Source organism: Canis lupus, chromosome 3, assembly GCF_011100685.1.
Source record: "Canis lupus familiaris isolate Mischka breed German Shepherd chromosome 3, alternate assembly UU_Cfam_GSD_1.0, whole genome shotgun sequence".
Lineage (NCBI taxonomy): Eukaryota > Metazoa > Chordata > Mammalia > Carnivora > Canidae > Canis > Canis lupus.
The window spans coordinates 34,775,911-34,796,762 of NC_049224.1; the positions used below are offsets into that span (position 1 = coordinate 34,775,911).

General features: G+C 37.1%; 1 long non-coding RNA gene across 2 annotated transcripts in view; it reads left to right on the top strand.

Moving 5' to 3' along the window:
• LOC119871185 overlaps positions 1 to 16,912 on the top strand; it is a 29,585-nt gene extending 12,673 nt beyond the window's left edge. For both annotated transcript variants that reach the window (XR_005356892.1, XR_005356893.1), the window contains 2 exons: positions 13,485 to 13,663; positions 16,702 to 16,912. This is a non-coding gene — a long non-coding RNA (uncharacterized LOC119871185). The remainder of the gene's footprint in view (positions 1 to 13,484; positions 13,664 to 16,701) is intronic.
• Positions 16,913 to 20,852: the final 3,940 nt, after the last annotated feature.

Consider the following 20,852-nt stretch of genomic DNA (forward strand, 5'->3'; position numbering starts at 1 on the left):
AGGAAGCTATGTATATGGTGGGGAGGGAGTATATGGGAAATTTATACCTTTTTTTCAGTTTTCCTTTGAACCTAAAACTGCTCTAAAAAGTGAGGTCTGTTAAAACATTATTTTTATAAAAAATACTTGGTTGAGGGCAGGGCAAGATGGCAGAGGAGAAGGATCCACAAGTCACCTGTCCCCACCAACTTACCTAGATAACTTTCAAATCATCCTGAAAACCTATGAATTCGACCTGAGATTTAAAGAGAAAACAGGGCAGCCTGGGTGGCTCAACAGTTTAGCGCTGCCTTTGGCCCAGAGGGTGACCCTGGAGACGCAGAATCATGTCCCACATCGGGCTCCCTGCATGGAGCCTGCTTCTCCCTCTGCCTGTGTCTCTGCCTCTCTTACTCTCTGTATCTCCCATGAATAAATAAATAAAATCTTTTTAAAAATAAATAAATAAAATAAAGAGAAAACGGCTGGAAGGCTACAGAAAGAAGAGTTTGTGCTTATAACAAGGTAGGAAGGTAGAAAAAAATAAAAAAGAATCAAGTGGGGGAGGGGCCCCTGTGAGGAGCCAGACTAAGGCCTGGGCAAAAGTCTCCCAGGGACACGAAAGCCCAGCGCCAGAGAAGCAGGAACTTGAAAAATCCATACCAGATTCTTCCCAGAAAGGCGCTCAGCAGGGAACTCGGGGAGAACCGCAGGAGGGGCAGTGTAGCCTCCAGGTTCCTGGAGTCAGTAATAAGAGGCAGTGTGCCTGGGGGGGAGCGCCCCACACCCCGCGGAGCTCGAGAAAGGGCTGGAGCGAGCCCTGCGGGGCCTCAGGAGAAGCTCAGGTGGTGGCTCAGGCAGAGGGAGCTGCACCCTGCTGCCTTCAGAAGCCACAGCCTGGGAGCATGATTCCAGCAGCACAGGCCCCAGATCCCAGAGCGCCGGGGGACACAGCCCAAGCTCCTGCATTTCCCAGGGACAGGCAGAGGTGGGGAGAGTACTGGGTGCCCCCAAGCTGTGCAGATCAGCGCCCTCTACCCCCAGAGCATCCAGGCCAGTGTGGACTGGGACACTGTGGTAGTTACTGCGGGAGCTGACTCCAGAGCCTGAGACTTGGCCCCCGCCAGTGTTGTTGTTCCTCCTGGTGTCACTCTGTGCCTGGGATGGAGCGGGGCTGCCCAGGAACAGGGGCCTCATGGGGTAAACAGCTCCCACTGAGCCTGGCACCCAGTGGGGGGCCAGGCACCTCCCCCAGGTGCACACACCTGAGATCCAGACAGTAGGCCCCAAACCCCAGAAGACCAGCTCCAAGAACAGGGAAAAAGCAAGTTCTTCAACAAACAGCACTGGAAAGTTCCAGAGGAAGTTGAGAGATTTACAGTATATAGAACCAGTGGGTACCCCTTCTTTTTTTTTTTTCTTCCTTTTTCCAATACAACTCGTTTTTATATCACATTGTAAATTTCCAATTGTTTTCTCTTTTCCCACCTTAACTACAATATTTTACCACGTCTTCATTTTTAAGATTCTTCCTTTTTGACTTTCATATTTCTACAATTACAGGTCCTAGATATATTTTCCACTACCAGACTCCCTTCAAAATACCTAACTTAATTTGGGGAGATATACAAGATATGTTTCCTTGGTTTTGGGTTTTTTTGTATTCTCTGCTTCATTTTGTTCTACAATGGCAGAAGTTAATACCTTCTAAAACATGAACAGCATGCACCCATAACCAACTGATATACTATGCTGGTTCATTCTGTGACATTCCTCATTCCTATTCTGCCACCCTCTTTTATCTCATTTATGCTTTGGTGGTCAATGTTGAGGCCCTCACAAGTATTATTGGTTTATATAAATTTGGACCTGAGCATCTTCTAATATACAGAACTTAATATACTCATAAAAAAGAAGATCATCCTCTAGAACCCTCAGGTAGACTACATTTTCCCTCCACTACAACTTCTTCACCATGACCATCTCCCAGTCCCCCCTGCCTTTTTATTCTCTTTTTTCTTTTTTTTTCTCTTCTTCTTTAGGATTACTAGCCTTTTATTTTTTACTACTTTGTTTTAAAATTTGTTTTTCACTTCAGTGTTCCTTTTGTTTTATTTTGTTCTGATCTTTGTTTTCCATTTCTGGTCTCTGAACTCAGGAGAAATATCTAGGGTGAAATTTGCTTAAGTCCTGGTTGATATTCTTGATGCAGCCTGCTCATACAGCCACTCTGCAATGAGCAAAATAACGAGAAAGAAGAAGTCACCACAAAAGAAAGAATCAGAAACAGTCCTCTCTCCCACAGAGTTACAGAATTTGGATCATAATTCAATGTCAGAAAGCCAATTCAGAAGTACAATCATAAAGCTACTAGTGGCTCTGGAAAAAGGCATAAAGGATTCAAGAGACTTCATGATTGCAGAATTTAGATCTAATCAGGCTGAAATTAAAAATCAATTAAATGAGATGCAATACAAACTGGAGGTCGCAAAGATGAGGGTTAATGAAGTAGAAGACAGAGGGAGTGACATAGAAAACAAGTAGATGGCTAGGAAGGGAGCTGAGGAAAAAAGAGAAAAACCATGAAAAGACCCTGAGGAAAGGTTAAGGGAAATAAATGACAGCCTCAGAAGGAAAAATCTCATATAATTGGGATTCTAGAGGGTGCCAAAAGGGACAGAGGATCAGAAAACACATTTGAACAAATCATAGCTCAGAACTTCTCTAATTTGGGGAGGGAAACAGGCATTCAGATCCAGGAGATAGAGAGGTCCCCTCCTAAAATCAATAAAAACCCTTCAACACCTTGACATTTAATAATGAAACTTGCAAATTCCAAAGATAAAGAGAAAATCCTTAAAGCAGCAAGAGACATGAGATCCCTAACTTATATGGGGAGAAATATTAGATTAAAAGCAGACCTCTCCGCAGAGACCTGGCAGACCAGAAAGGGCTGGCAGGATATATTCAGGGTCCTAAATGAGAAGAACATGCAGCCAAAAATGCTTTATCCAGCAAGGCTCTCATTCAGATTAGAAGGAGAGATAAAGAGCTTCCAAGATAGGCAGAAACTGAAAGAATATGTGACCACCAAACCAGCTCTGCAAGAAATATTAAAGGCGACTTTGTAAAAGAAAGAGGACGCCCAAAGAAATAATCCATAAAAACAGAGACTGAATGGGTATTATGATGACACTAAATTCATATCTTTCAGTAGTAACTCTGAACGTGAATGAGCTAAATGATTCCATCAAAAAATGCAGAGTTTTAGACTGGATAGAAAAGCAAGACCCATTTATTTGCCATCTATAAGAGACTCATTTTAGAGCTAAGGACAATTACAGGCTGGAACTGAAAGGTTGGAGAACCATTTACCATTCAAATGGTCATCAAAAGAAAACTGGTGTAGCAATCCTCATATCAAATAAATTAAAGTTTATCCCAAAGACTATAGTAAGAGATGAAGAGGAACACTATATCATACTTAAAGGACCTATCCAACAAGAGGACATAACAATCAACAATATTTATGTCCCTAATGTGGGAGCTGCCAATTATAATAATCAGTTAAAAGCCAAAGTAAAGACATACTTAACATAATAATACACTAATACTGAGAGACTTCAACACGGCACTTTCTGCAAATGACAGATCTTCTAAGCACAACATCTCCAAAGAAACAGGAGCTTTAAATGATACACTGGACCAGAGGGATTTCACAGATATTTACAGAACTTTACATCCAAATGCAACAGAATACACATTCTTCTTAAGTGCACATGGAACTTTCTCAGAATAGACAGCATACTGGGCCATAAATCAGGTTTTAACCAATACCAAAAGATTGGGATTGTCCCCTGCATATTCTCAGACCATAATTCTTTGAAACTTGAACTCAATCACAAGAGGAAATTTGGAAGAAATTCAAACACGTGGAGGTTAAAGAGCATCCTACTAAAAGATAAATGGGTCAAACAGGAAATTAGAGAAGAATTTAAAAGATTCATGGAAACTAATGGGAATGAAGATATAACCATTCAAAATCTTTGGGATACAGCAAAAGCAGACCTAAGAGGGAAATATATCACAATAGAAGCATCCCTCAAAAATTGGAAAAAACTCAAATACACAAGCTAACATTGCACCTAAAGGAACTGGAGAAAGAACAGCAAATAAAACCTACACCAAACAGAATAAGAGAGTTAATAAAGGTTCGAGCAGAACTCAATGAAATAGAGACCAGAAGAACTGTAGAACAGATCAACAAAACTGGGAGTTGGTTCTTTGAAAGAATTAATAAGATAGATAAACCATTAGTCTGCCTTATTAAACAGAAAAGAAAAAAGACTCAAATTAATAAATACACGAATGCAAAGGGAAGATCACAACCCATACCAAAGAAATACAAATGATTTTAAAAACATATTATGAGCATCTATACGCCAATAAATTAGGCAATCTAGAAGAAATAGACGCATTTCTGGAAAACAACAAACTACCAAAACTGGAACAGGAAGAAATAGAAAACCTTAACTGGCTAATAACTAGGGAGGAAATTGAAGCAGTCATCAAAAACCTCCTAAGACACAAGGTCCAGGGCCAGATGGCTTCCCAGGAGAATTCTGTCAAACATTGAGAGAAGAAACCATACCTATTCTACTAAAGGTGTTCGGAAAGATAGAAAGAGATGGAATACTTCCAAACGCGTTCTATGTGGCCAGCATTACCTTAATTCCAAAACCAGACAAAGACCCCACCAAAAAGGAGAATTATAGACCAACATCCCTGAAGAACACAGATGCAAAAATTCTCAACAAGATACCAGCCAATAGGATCCAACAGTACATTAAAAAGATTATTCACCATCACCAAGTGGGATTTATCTGCAGGATGCAAGGCTGGTTCAACACTTGTAAAGTAATCAACGTGATAGATCATATCTATAAGAGATAAAACAAGAATATACGATCTTCTCAACAGATGCAGAGAAAGCATTTGACAAAATACCGCATCCATTTCTGATCAAAACTCTTCAGAGTGTAGGGCTAGAGATAACATTCCTCAGCATCTTAAAAGCCATCTACCAAAAGCCCACAGCAAATACCATTCTCAATGGGGAAGCACTGGGAGCCTTTCCCCTAAGATCAGGAACGTGACAGGATGTTCATTCTCACCACTGCTATTCAACATAGTACTAGAAGTCCTAGCCTCAGCAATCAGGCAACAAAAAGAAATAAAAGGCATTCAAATTGGCAAAGAAGAAGTCAAACTCTCCCTCTTCATGGATGGCATGCTATTCCACATAGAAAACCCAAAACACTCCATCCCAAGATTGCTAGAACTCATGCAGCAATTCAACAGTATGGCAGGATACAAATCAATGTCCAGAATCATTGGCATTTCCATACCCTAACAATGAGACTGATGAAAGAGGAATTAAGGAGTTGATCGCATTTACAACTGCACCCAAAAGCATAAGATACCCAGGAATAAACCTAACCTAAGAGGTAAAGGATCTATACCCTAAAAACTATAGAACAAGAAATTGAGGAAGACACAAAGAGATGTGCTCATGGATTGGAAGAATTAATATTGTGAAAATGTCAATGTTACCCAGGGCAATTTACACATTTAATACAATCCCTATCAAAATACCATGGATTTTCTTCAGAGAGTTGGAACAAATCATTTTAAGATTTGTATGGAATCAGTAATGACCCTTAAAAGCTAGGGGAATAATGAAAACAAAAGCAGGGGCATCACAATGCCAGATTTCAAGTTGTACTACAAAGCTGTGACCTTCAAGAGAGTGTGGTACTGGCACAAAAACAGACACATAGATCAAAGGAACAGAATAGAGAACCCAGAAATAGGCCCTCAACTCTATGGCCAGCTAATGTTTGACAAAACAGGAAAGAATACCCACTGGAAAAAGGACAGTCTCTTCAGTAAATGGTGCTGGGAAAATTGGACATCCACATGCAGAAGAATGAAAATAGACCATTCTCTTACACCATACACAAAGATAAACTGAAAATGGATGAAAGATATAAATGTGAGACAAGATTCCATCAAAATCCTAGAGGAGAACACAGGCAACACCCTTTTTGAACTTGGTCACAGCAACTTTTTGCAAGATACATCTATGAAGGCAAGGGAAACAAAAGCAAAAAAGGAATTATTGGGACTTAATCAAGATTAAAAGCTTCTGCACAGCAAAAGAAACAATGAACAAATCTAAAAGACAACCTACAGGAAGGGAGAAGATATTTGCAAATGATGTATCAGATAAAGGACTAGTATCCAAGATCTATAAAGATCGTATTAAAATCAACAGCAAAGAACCAAACAATTCAATCATGAAATGGGCAAAAGACATGAAGAGAAATCTCACAAAGGAAGACATACACATGGCCAACAAGCACATGAGAAAATGCTCTGCATCACTGGCCATCAGGGAAATACAAATCAAAACCACAATGAGATACCACCTCACACCACTGAGAATGGGCAAAATTCACAAGACAGGAAACAACAAGTGTTGGAGAGGATGTGGAGAAAGGGAAGTGCTCTTGCACTGTTGGTGGGAATGTGAAATGGTGCAGCCACTCTGGAAAACAGTTGGAGGTTCCTCAATGAGTTAAATATAGAACTACCCTCCAACCCAGCAATTGCACTGCTGGGGATTTACCCCAAAGATATAGATACAGTGAAATGGCAGGACACCTGTCCCCCAATCTCCACAATAGCCAAACTGTGGAAGGAGCCTTGGTGTCCATCGAAAAATGAATGGATAAAGAAGATGTGGTCTTTATTACAATGGAATATTACTCAGCCATCAGAAGGCCCAATACCCACCATTTGCTTCGATGTGGATGGAACTGGAGGGTATTATGCTGAGTGAAATAAGTCAATCGGAGAATGACAAACAGTATATGTTCTTCTTCATTTGTGGAATATAAAAAATAGTGAAAGGGAATAAAGGAGAAAGGAGGAAAAATGAGCAGGAAATATCAGAGAGGGTGACAGCACATGAAAGACTCCTGACTCTGGGAAATGAAGTGGTAGTGGAACGGGAGGTGGGTGGGGAGATGGGGTCACTGGGTGATGAGGGGGGAACTTAATGGTCACTGAGGGGGGAACTTGATGGGATGAGCAGTGGTTATTATGCTATATGTTGGCAAATGGAACTCCAATAAAAAATATACAATAAATAAATAAATAAATAAATCTTTAAAAATAATCAAACTCGCATACTTTCATTGTAAATTCTTACAGTAATTGGAGGAAAAGTTATATTTTTATATTACTGTTCTATAAATGAAGATATTTCATTATTTATGAAGGTATTTGATTTCAGAACATAAAAAAAAGTGAATGGATAAAAGCATATGAACAAGGATTTGTCTAACAACAATCACAGAGGACTTCACTTATAATTTATAAAGAAGAAATAAAATTATAATAAAAGAGTTTCCAGTTCCTACTGAAATGGAATGAGTTCTTTCTAGCTTCTCTCCCCCTATAATTACAACTAAATTTTCTGGACAAAATACAGTATATAACCCCCCGAGGACTCTGTCAATTGTGTAAAACAAAAACAGATGGAATGTGAAAAGGAGCTAAAACTTGAGTAGCAACCTGTAGGGGATGAGGTTCCATACCTCATATTTTGTTCTTGTGGCTTTTAAATAACTGTGGATCCCCATTGGAAGTCATACATCAGCTAATATAGCTAAAACTCTGATAAAAAAATATCTTTTTATCTAGAGGAATCATTAAAAGTGTCCCTCGTGGTCTGAGGATGGTAGAAGTAGCCTGTGTGTGTGTGTATGTGTACTTTTTCTCTGTGTCTTTTCCTCAAGAGCAGGAGCCCACAATGGTACTGTTGCTGCAGCAATGGCAAGAGTACTTAAATTTTTTTCTGTCCAGAAGAACCAGATAAGGTATCCTTTCAAGTTAAAGTGGGGAATCCTACAGAAGAGACAGCTGAAGAAGAGGATCTCTTAATTCTCTGTATTGCTCACACATCCCTGAGCTTCAGATATGCAGGACAGCATATCAAAGGCTTGAGAACCAAACTAAGGTTTAAATCATCCCCTAAAACTTAAATTAACACATTAGTGACACATATGCAAAATAGAACCAAAGTGATGAAAGAAAATGCTTGAAACAAATCTATGAAGGGAACCAGAACTCACAGAAAATAGGAAAGAACCTAGGGCTAGACCCTATCTGGTTTGAATGAAAATGCCAAAATGAAAATATTAACATTTTCCAGGAATTTGAATCAGACTGAAACAGCAGAACATAATACTCAAAGATTTTTAAATAGCAAATATTATTATATCAACTGAATAAAGATATACAATTAAAATAAATGAAAAGCAGTTTTCAGCAAAGAAATAAAAACTAAAAAAAAATGCAACTGATAATTTAAAAACTTAAAAGTACAATATTTGTAATAAAAAAATTCACTGGATAGGCTCAAAAGCAGAATAGAGATGATTGAGGAAAGAGCTAGCAAACTTGAAGCTAAGTCAATATAAATTATCAATCTGAAGAAAAGAGAAATAGAAAAAAAGCTGAAAAAACAAATAGAACTTTGAGGAAATGCTATTTACGTGGAATTATATTAATGATACATTTGTCTAACATTCACATCATTGGAGTCCCAGCAAAAGAAGAGAAACTGGTAAAGAAAAAAATCGTATTAATAATGTCCAAAAACTTACCCCAACCGGTGAAATTCATAAGTGTGAATATTCAGGAAGCTCAAAGAACCTCAATAAGATAAACATTAAGAAAATCATGGTCAAAGATAATGATAATCAAGCTTCTTTATAGCAAAGATAAAGAAAAATCATGAACAATTAGAGAAAAAAGAAGATATACAAAAGAAAATTGATACAAATTACCACAGATTTCTCAATAGGAAACTTGCAGACCTAATTTACTATAGTTACACAAAGAAATACTTAAATTGTTGATGGAACAGATAAACAAAATATATATATATTCCATAATATATATGTATGTATTACAATGGAATAGTATGCAGCTATAAAAAGAAGGAAATCCTGCCATTTGTGACAACATAATGGACCTTGAGGCATTATGCTAAGTGAAATAAGTCAGAGAGAGAGAAATACATACCATATGATTTCACTTACATGTAGAATCCAAAAACAAACAAACAAACAAACACACACACCCAAATGCAGAGAAATAGAGAATATACTGGTATTTGGCAGGGGCAGAGCTATAGGGAAAATGGTCAAAGGGCACAAACTTCCAGTTATAAGATGAATAAGTTCTGTACATTAGAATGTACAGCATAGTGACTATAATTAATAATATCATATTATATACTTGAAAGTTACTAAGTCAATTTTAAAATTCTCACCACACACACACACAAAAGGTAACTATGTGAAGTGATGGATGTGCTCAGAAATTTTACTGTGGTAATCATTTCACAATGCATACATATATCTAGTTATGATGTTGTACACAAACTTAACACAATGCTATCATGTCAATTATATCTCAGTATAGCAGGGTAGAAAAAAAGAAAAGAAAACACAAACAAGAAAGAAAACAGTAAAACATAATTGTTGAAAGAGTTGAAGGAAAAAGACTCTAAACACAGAATTCTATACCCAGCAAAAATATCTGTCAGGGCTGAAGGAAAAGTAAATATATTCTCAGTTAAAAAAACAAAAAATTAGGACAATTTGTCACCAGCAGAATTTCCTTAAAGTAAAATTTAAAGGACATACTTCAGATTAAAGAGAAATTTGTATTTTAAGGAATGAAAGAAGAACTCCAGAAATTCTGTTTGGATAAATATAAAATACTATTTTTTGTTTTTAGATTCGAAATATAACTGAAATTATATGATATTTGTCAAACAAATGAACAAACAAAACTCAGACTCTTAAAACAGAGAACTGGCGATTATCAGAGGGGAGGTGGATGGAGGATTGTGTGAAATAGATAAAAGAGATTAAGAAGTACAAACTTTAGTTATAAAATAAGTAAGTCATGGAAATGAAAAGTTTAGCATAGGGAATATAGTAATAACATTACATGGTGACAAATGGTGACTCCTTATGTGGTAAGCATTGAATAATATATAAAATTGTTGAATCACTATGTCATACACCTGAAATCAATATAACACTGTATATCAGTTATACTTCATTAATAATAAAAGAAGATGGGATGCCTGGGTGGCTCAGTTGTTGAGCATCTGTCTTTGGCTCAGGATGTGATCCTGGTCCAGGGATCATGTCCCACATCAGGCTCCCTGTGAGGAGCCTACTTCTCCCTCTGTCTATGTCTCTGCCTCTCTCTGTGTCCCTCATGAATAAATAAATAAATAAAATCTTTTAAAAATAATAATAAAAAATTATTTTTCACTTTTAAAGTTCTTTAAAATATATAAAACTATTGGAAGCAAAATGTGTAACATTGTATGGTGGCATTTCCTATGTATGCTGTTGATTTCTTAGATATAATACCAAAACCATAATCCATCAAAAATAAATTGATAAATTAGAGATCATCAAAATCTAAAAATTTCTGTTCTACAACTTAGACTCTTAAGAGAATAAAATATAAACAACAGACTAAAAGACAATATTTGTAAAACACATATGACAAAAATGTTATATCCTGAATATATTAAGAACTGCCAGAACAAAATAAGAAAACCAATGACCTATCAGAGAAAGGCCAATGAAAACTACAAGGAGATATTACGTCACAAGTCAGAACAGCTAAATCAAAAACATATATTCAAGTAAATATATATGGAATGGAATATATATGATATATATTGAAATTAATATTAGCTATATGTTAGCTAACTGGAATTCAAATAAAAACTTGAAACTAAAATAAAAATAAAGTAAAATAATAAAAAGAAAACTGATGACCTAATAACAAATGAGCAAAAGATCTGAACAGCATTTCACCAAAAAAGATAACACGTATAGCATATAAGCATGTGAAAAGATGCCCAACATCACATTAGGGAAATACAAATTAAATCACATGAAATACCACTACATATGTAATAAAATGGCATAAATAGGCAGATGATAGATAGAAAGATAAAGAGATAAATAACAAGTTGTCTTGTTGTGGTAGGAGAATTTGTGCACTATTTTGGAAAAACAGTTTTGTGAAAGCTATGAAAAATTTAGTGAACACAGTCTTATACACAATAATTCTAATTCTGAGGATTAGTTTCCACACAACCAAGCAAAGATGTACAAGGATGTCCACTTAACATGTATGTATATATGTATGAATGTTTTATATCCATTAAAATATGAAACAAAGGATTGTTAACTGTAATGAGCTAAATAAGAAAGTAGAAATGGGAAAGGAAACATTTACTTTTAAATTTATACTTTTTTCTAATGTGTGATTTCTTTCAAATTTTTACCATATGTTTGTATTTCTTCTATAATTAAAAATCTAAACAACTGAGGTGGATGCAAATTAATATACAGTGGAATAGACAGGATGAGTTATCAGCTTTTGGCAAATTGAAGGATTCCAAGTTCCAAGTTGAAACACTTTTGGAAAACTGTAGTCCAGTAAATTGCAATGTACCATCTGTTTTTGGCTCCTTGTCAAATGCAATGTGGTGCCTAAGATAGTGTCTCTGTTTAATAAGTGTAATTTTATCACCTAAAGCTATGTTCTTTCTGTCATTGTGTCAGTATAAGATAGCCCCTCACCCATGTTCTGAAGTCTGGTTCTCCACAATGGGTATTATAATGTCATACTTTATTATCCACCCCTATTTCAATCTTTTATAACTTTTTGAAAAAGAAAAAAAAAACTGCTATGTATTCTCTGATCTGTTTATTTGGATACAATGCTTACCAAAGTCTGCTAAGGCAAGATAAAAATATGGTCTCTGTCCCCCATGTTGTGGGTCTCTACCTCAGTTTAGGGCCTCATGAACTGTTGCCTTGATTATAGCAATAGACTTAAAAATTGGTCTCTGAAGTTCCAGTCATCAGATACATCCCTCAAGCCTTCTGTCCACATAGTAACCCCGAAGGAGCTTTCTAAAGCACAATTACTGCCATGGTACTCCCTTATAAGGTCCATCAGTGCCTCCCTGTTCCTACCAGATGAGTCTTATTTCCTTCAGATGACTCCAGCCTCATTGCTCATCATTACATGCCTAATTTATGCCCCAGTCACAGAGAACTTGCCAGCCACAACACACCCCAAGGCAAGGAGCATCCTTTTCTCTTTCCCCTCTACCACCTCCACTCCAGCTCCTGCTGTTCTTTACCAGATGCCTTTCTTAACTAAATTGTCTGAGTTAAGAATCCCTCCTAGTAGTTTATTTATCATCCTATGCTTCCAGCTAACCAAGGTACCTACACTATGTGCCTGAGCTCCCAATTACTGCATAAGTTCCAAGGGCAGGTAGGGTACCTGATTCATCTTCCTGTCTGCTCTGCAGAGCACATCTACAACAGAGTCAATATTCTAAAAAATACTTGCTTAACTGAATAAGGAGATAATTCTCAATAGTGGAGAAAACATCTTTACCTTGACATTCAGTTGCCTAGAAGTGATTAAGATGATGATCATATGAATCATCATATTTCAGTCAATAAAAACAGGAAGCCACTAATCAACTGATTTCTTTCACACGCATTTCACTTTTTAGAGCAAGAAGCAATGTAAACAAGTTGGCCATTTGCTAACAGTTCCATGGATATGGATCAGTCGATGTATAATTCATCTGCTTTTGGAACAGTTGTCCTAAAATCTATCTTAGGATTTACTCACCTTTCAATTATGCCTCCTTGCTTTATTTTTTGTCCTTTATTGGTGCCTTTTTACTGAATTGAATTATACAACTTCTCAGATGAAACATGAGTTCATTGATAGTGAAATCTCAATCAGCTACTGCATGTATTAGACAAGCATGATGTAGATTATTGGTCACTTGCTGAATTGAGATGTGTGAGGCAAAAATAATCTAGGAAGTCTGTGTGCATATGGGAATGACAGGGATGATGGTTTGGTTTTGGTTTATTTGTTTGTTAAAGGAATAATAAAAGAAAAAATCCAAAAGTTCAGAGGGTTGAGGAAACTTCCAGACAGAGATTGTCCCCTCTGATGTCTGGCCAGCCAGATCAGTGATATAACCATTTCTCCATGTACCAGACAGAGGCTGAAACCATTGAGGTAGACACCTCCTGTGCACCGTTCTTTTGGTGTGCAAAGGAGTACATTGAAGTATATTGAACAAAGGGAGTTTAGGAGTTTGCACAAGAAACCCAGCTAACCAGTCTGAGAAGCAGCTCAAACTCAGCTCCCATGGCTCTAAGTCAACGTTCTGTGTCCCTCACTGTCCAGTCAGATGATATTATATGTGAGGATGAATGAAGAATTCTGGCACACTATAGATATCAAACGTGTGAACTAACTCCATGCTGTTCCCTTCTTTTTATTTTTAGACCAGGATTCAGCCACTTTTCAGAAAGGACTGCATTTCATTCTCCTGCTCAGGAAAGAGGGTGGACATGGTGTACAGTCCCCACAGCCAACCCACCCTCACATTTTCCCAGTGCAGCTATGGGTGACCTTTGTGAGCAAGTGGCACTACAGGATCTAGCCTGTGCTGGATCAGCATCAGGTCTGTTCTGTTGCAAATCTCACTGCACATTCTCCTTCTTATTTCTCTTAAAGGTCTATGGAAACTCATGTTCTAATAGGAACAAAAAGTGCTTCATTCACTTTTTCACACTTGGCCCGTCACAGGTGAAAAGCCAAGACTCTCTCCCAAGGACTCACCCAGGGCAGCATACACAACAGGTTCCACCAACCACAGAGTGAATGAAATTGCTTCTGCCCAGAAGCAATTCTGTTGAAATGAAATTTCAACAATTTCCGTGTTGCTAAGACTGCCCATTTATTTATCTCATTTAACAGTGGAATGTTCTGTGGAGCTGAGAATCAATACGGAAGCAGATGTCAGAGGTCACTGTTTCCTTGATTTACTCAATGTTTGAAAACTCACACATTTTATTTATCATAAAGTACTCCTAGTCTGCTTAAAATAAGGAGGTGCCATTATTAAGACCCCCTCTATAACACTGGATTTTCTCCATAACAATTCACAAGACTTGTCTATAAAACACTCTGTGGTATGCCTTCTGTGCAGTATGGTTCAATTATCTGAATTTTAGAGCAATATCCCCAGGGGTTCCAAACTTTTGTGTATTCCAACTCATCTTCATTTATATGCAATGCAGCTGTTAGTAAGCAGTTGTTGGCCCCATCAGATTACCAGTGCTTGTTAACAGCAGTTCTGGCATCTCAAGGCCTCTTCTGTTTTACGTGCATAGTTTTTATTTAATGGTCACTAGAGCCCAGTAGAGTAGATATTAAGGTGTGTCTTTTAACAATGTGAGAAAGGAGGTTTCAAGTGTCTGGGAAACCAGGGCAAGGATACAGTTTATAAACAGACTGTGGAGATACTTGAACCTCCTGCTCTGTCATAGGCAGCACCTAGGGTCCTGATTTCGTTCTCTGGGCAGTCATGAAATGGTTGCAGATGCCACACTCCCAGGCAATGCCCACAGCTCCTTGTTGCTATGCTGAGATCTGCATGCTGTGTAGAGCCATCTAAGAATGCAGGGTGGAAACACGGCAAACTCTTAGGAAACACTTCCAGGTTTATGGAAACCCACATTCTTTTTTTTTTTAAGATTTTATTTATTTATTCATGAGAGACACAGAGAGGCAGAGATACAGGCAGAGGGAGTAGCAGGCTCCACGCAGGGAGCCTGATGTGGGACTCGATCCTGGGACCCCAGGATCACGCCCTGAAAAACCCACATTCTAACTGGTATCCCAGAAAGTCAGACTCAATGTGCATATAACTTTGTACACTTAAAATCTTGATGTGTTTACTTATGCAGAATGGACAAGAAAAGACTTCCAATGCATTATTAATCATTAAAGTTAAACATTGCATAACAACCAAGTTCACTACAGCTATGCTGATTCTAGCAGCCTGCTGAGCAGGAGACATAACTCCATCTTTTAACTATTGACCACATTGGCTCTCATTGTTTCCTGTCATTTTTTTTTTCTTTATAAAATCTTGATTTTTATTGCTTTCTGAATGCTTTTCTTTTTATTTTATTTTTGTATAAATTTATTTTTTATTGGTGTTCAATTTGCCAACATATAGAATAACACCCAGTGCTCATTCCATCAAGTGCCCCCCTCAGTGTCCGTCACCCAGTCACCCCCACCCCCTGCCCACCTCCCTTTCTACCACCCATAGTTCGTTTCCCAGTGTTAGGAGTCTCTCATGTTCTGTCTCCCTTTCTGATATTTCTCACTCATTTTTTCTCCTTTCCCCTTTATTCCCTTTCACTATTTTTTTATTTTATTTTCTGTAATTATATATCTGAATACAGAGACTGCATAGATCATGTGCATCTTTCTGGAGGAATAACAGTGTGTACTGGCAGAGGGCCCTCTGACACTGGAATTCTCTGAGCTTTCTACTCATGCATACACACCAAGTAATGGTGTGATTCAGCCCCAACTCAGAGAGGGGTTGACTTTCCCTGAGTCAGGTTTCTCTTCTCCCATTCTGGTGCTGCAAAGTTAAATATACAGACCACAGCATGGCTTTTAAAGATAAAATATCATTAGTCTTCTTCTTCTTCTTCTTCTTCTTCTTCTTCTTCTTCTTCTTCTTCTTCTTCTTTTCTTCTTCTTCTCTGCTTCTGCTTCTGCTTCTGTTTCTGTTTCTCCTTCTGCTTCTGCTTCTTATTCCCTGAGACTGAGTGAGGCATGAACACATCACAGGGCAACCAACACATGAAAGACCAGCACAGTCCATCCTGAGGATCCCAATAAGATAAGCCCATATTAACCTTCAATAACACAACCCTCCTCTTCCAAGACCACCCATCCCGAATAAAAGAAAGAGGAGTGAGAGTTCAAGAGGAAGTGAGGTAGTTAGGAGGTGCTGGGCTCCATATAAGAATCTCTCCTTGTCATCCCCTGGAAAAAAATATCATGAATTGCCTTAATGAGGACTCAGTGACCATGGGCTGGCTATCTTCTCTTCAGCCAGGCTGACAGAAGTATTTCCATGCCTCTCTTCCAAAGTGCTGCCCCTTACCTGAGAGGCAGTGTTGATTATTATAATGTTCTGATCATGTATCAAAAGATCCATAAGTTCTTGGAAGAGGATGAAGGAAACAATATTTCAAGGTGAATCCCACCCCCTCCAAAAAATAGTTTGGAGACTGTAGCTGTCAGAAAACTCAGTATGAGTCAAGTGTGAGATTGTATCATTTTCTCTCCATCCCTCACTCCTCTCAATAGCCTAGGAAACTTAGTTGGCAGCTTATTTAGAATGACTTTAATCTACACTGGCCACACAATAGCAAGAAAATGGCATCTTATGATGGAAAACATATACCAGGAAGGAGAAGGTCTTCCTGGAGCATACTGAAGGAAGTGACTAGGTTTGATGAGCTTGGAAGTAGAGTGGGGGAACTACCACTTTGTTTAGCCCATACAGAGTTTCAAATATGATTTAAACTTACATTTAAATTCAGACTATATCACATACAAATCTAGATCCTTGTTTTTTCATTATAAATAATCAGAAGAACTAATAAAAATGTTCCATTTTTCCCCAAGGAAATCATGGGCAAGAGAGAAGAGCTGCTGCTTTATATAGGGTATATGTTCCCAGCTGGACTCAACCCCTCTCTGGTATGTGTCTCTTCATCACTGAAGCTGACAGTTCATTATCAATTACCATCAGGCCTGTGGCATTCTTCTAGTAGAGATATTTTTCTCTGTTCTCATGTTCATCAAAAGTAGCAAAAGTAAAGATTTCTAAATGTAAGTAAAGAATATTTCTATATATTTAATGCAAAAAACAGGCCCACTTCACTCCTCTATTTTACTTGCCTGGATTCTATAAACTAATTAAATGTTTAGCCCCTAAGGTGTTTTGCCTAGGAAATTGCTGAATGATGTGGGAATTATTAACCCAGAAGAGAGAAGACTTGGGTATTTCATGAGATTAGGTTCAATACATGTAGGGTGAGTCACAAGGGAGAAATATTGGATTGACCTGCAAGGTCTTGTGAAATCCATCAGGAGAAAGGTTTCTGCTCAGTGTGAAAAAAAAATCCATACTACAAGAATTTTTCAGTAATAAAATGTGTGTCTGGAAATTACAGTGATCCCCAGTGACTGGTGGTATTGAAACATAGAAGGGTACCCCTAGGTAGAAACCAGGATGCAGATTGAACAATTGAGTGTGCAGTTATACCTGACCAGAGATGCTCACCTGCGTCAGTGCAGTCTGAGCAACTTTATGGATGGCCTTAATGGGCCCATGAGTCATCTGGAATTGTCTGCAGATGTGGAAATAGGATTCTCAAAAGAAGAAAATATGTAAACTTGGATCCTTACAATTCACTAAGTAACTCAACCTCTCCACACTATCAAATCCTGGTATTTTCTATCACCTGATAAAGGCTTTCCATAGCATCTCATAAAGCATTCAAATAGCCACCTCTATGCAATTGCAGTAACTGACTGTGGCCACATAGCCTAGCCCAGAGCTTTGCACTAACTAGATAATGAGAGGAATGATAGGGTGTCTGTGTTTGTGTGAAGAGTTTGCCTGTTAGCTTCCCATAGGTCTTTAATATACCTGATGAGCAACAAGAGCTGTGTTTCCAGGTGACTGCTACCTATATAGATTTATTTGGGCCTGAGAATTAGAGCAGCAAAAATGGAGAGATCTAAAAACTGTGACTCAAAACATTAATGTTTTCTATTGGGATGCAGTACCATTCAATTATTACACTATTATTTAAGTGGAACTTTGCTTTATCTATTCTCTCAAAACTCAGAGAATAGGATCCCTGGTGGCTCACTGGTTTAGTGCCTGCCTTCAGCCCAGGGCATGATCCTGGAGTCCCAGCATCGAGTCCCACATCGGGCTCCCTGCATGGAGCCTGCTTCTCCCTCTGCCTTTGTCTCTGCCTCTCTCTCTCTCTCTCTCTCATGAATAAATAAAATCTTTTTAAAAAGCTCAGAGAATAAATATGCTATTAGTGATGATGAAATGGGGAGGGAATAACTTCCAACAGTGGCAGACCACATAACAGCACTCTCTACCCTCTGTGAGCATCCAGAAAAATGGGATTAAATATATTATTTTAAATCTGTTTGGAGACATGGAGAGTAAGCAAGGCAATAGAAAAAAATAAAGGCAAGATCCCGTGAAAGAACACAACCTTGAGAAGCAAGCCCAGAATTTGGGCAGTCTCTTGATAGGGGCATCTGTCTATTCTGGACAACCTGGGAAAAGGCAGAGGTGGGTAATGGCACCCTGATAGCCTGGTGGGCCTAGGAGAGTCAATAGTAGAGTCCAGAGCCCACTGAAGTAGAATCTGATAAACCATTTACTGTTTAGTTTAGAGCACAAGAGAATAACACCTTAAGACTATTAAGAAAAAAACAACATCATAAGATTAGAATTATAATGTATATGGAGGTAAAGGGTATGACGGTAATAGCACAAAGGAGGAGATGAGGATAATAAAATGAAATTCAATCACTGTAAGTGAAGTGGGCTATAAATAAGTGAAGCATGATATTGACTGTACATAGACTTTTATAAGTTAATACAATATGGTATATTAGCCCAAGAATAACAACTAAGAAAAGCAGTAAAAACAACAAATAAGAGGGAAGTTCTAAGAAGAGTCTGACTCAATTTTTGATATTTGACTGTTCATATCTTTTAAGCATCGCTCATCCCTTTTCCTCTCCACCTCACAAATGGGCAAGCTGATAAGCAAGCTGAGGTACCACCCCCTTTAGTGTTGGGGCACTTCAAACTATGCAAACCTCCAGCTTACACAAGAGAAGGTTCTCCATGATTTCATCCCATAAATACCAAAAAGCTACCAATCCAGCTTACTTTTGCTGCCTAAATCCACTTTCAGACCAGCTTAGCAGTCTGTCCTTCTCTCCCCAGAAAGCCTTATTATGTGAGTAATAAATTTTGTCACAACTTCTTGGAGTGTGTGATGCCACCAGTCCTGATATCCATACCAAATTTGAGATAGGGACCCTACCCATCCTTGTAAAGAACCTCCAACATCAATGAAAAATAAAATTAAATTAAATACTAAAAATGAAGAAAAATAAATACTTGATACAAAATTAAAGAGTTTGTTATTAGCATCCTCTGTAAGAAAATACTAAAGAATATTCCTCAGACAAAAAAAAAAAAAAAAAAAAAGGCTACCAGAAAGATGATCAGATTGAAAGAGGAGTGAAAGTCAATAAATATTTGGGTAAATTGAATTGAATATTGAGCATATAAAAATAAAAATATTATTAGTTTTTAGAATTTAATATATATCTTATTTTATATATGAACATATAGATACATAGAATTTAAAGTTACATATACACTTTAGGATAGATAAATGGTATTAAAGGGTTTTAATATTTTTGCATTGTCTGAAGGAAGAAAAAATATTGATTTACATTAGAGACCCAGAAGTCAAAGGTTTGTGTTGTAATCTCTGGGCTAATACCAAAATAAAGAATGATAAAAGAACATTAAACTTCTAAAGAAATAAAGAAAATGAAATACTAAAAAAAATACTCTAAAAGGGGGCAAGAAGTATGAAAAATCAACTTATAGATAGAAAAATAGTAAACAAGTAATGAAATGGTGGATCTAAATGCAAATCTATTTTTAAAACTAAGTACTTTCATCAAATAAAGATTTTCAGACTTGAAAAATAAAAACTTGTGTACCAGTTGCAAGAGATTTTATCTAAGATATAAAAAGTCACTAAGATTGAAATTAAAGACAGAGCACCTGAAGAATAATTTTATATCAGGAAGATATATCAATTCTAAGTTTAAAGGCAAAGCATCTTTTAGTTTTAAAAAGAATAAAGGAAAGATTAATAGAATTACAAGAAAAGTCATCAAGTCTACCATAGCAGGACATTCTAACATGCCACTCTGTGAACAATCACATCAGAAATGAAATAAAACAAAACAAAACCAATGGTAAGGATATAAGAGATTTGAATAACAAAATATTAGTATGATGTAGCTGGCATATATAACACTGCATTCAATAACTACAGCATAATACACAAGATTTCCATGCACTGACAGAATATTTAACAAAATTGGCCAAGCACTATGCTATAAAGCAGAGATCTACTAAGTTCATATAATTAAAATTATACAGAATAAGTTTTCCGCCACAATGCAATTGAGTAAAAATCAATTACATATGTAACTAGAAAATCTACATATGGAAGTTAAAAATATTCTTCTAAAAATACATGAGTTAGAAAAGGAATCCCAAATGGAATCCAGAAAACAATTTGAGATGATTTTAAGAGTAAAACTATACATTAGAATAATGTGAGATATAGAGGAAAATTTATAGAAAGGGAGAAAGGCTAAGAATTGATCAGAACTGATGAACTGATCAGAAAACATTGAAACTGATCAGAAAACATTGAAAAAGAACAAAAAATTTAGCCCAAAAGGAACAAGAAGGATGGAAATAGTAAAAAATAAATGTGAAAGTCAATGAATTAGAAAACAAATGTACAATAGAAAAGATAAAACAACCTAAATTTTAATTCTTGGAAAGACTAAAGTTATAAATCTCTGGTGAGACTGACCAAGAAAGATACACATTCAGAAGGATTAAAAAAAGAGATCAGAAGGATCATTATGATTTTTTAAATGAGGGCATTATAAGGATATTACAAATATCATAG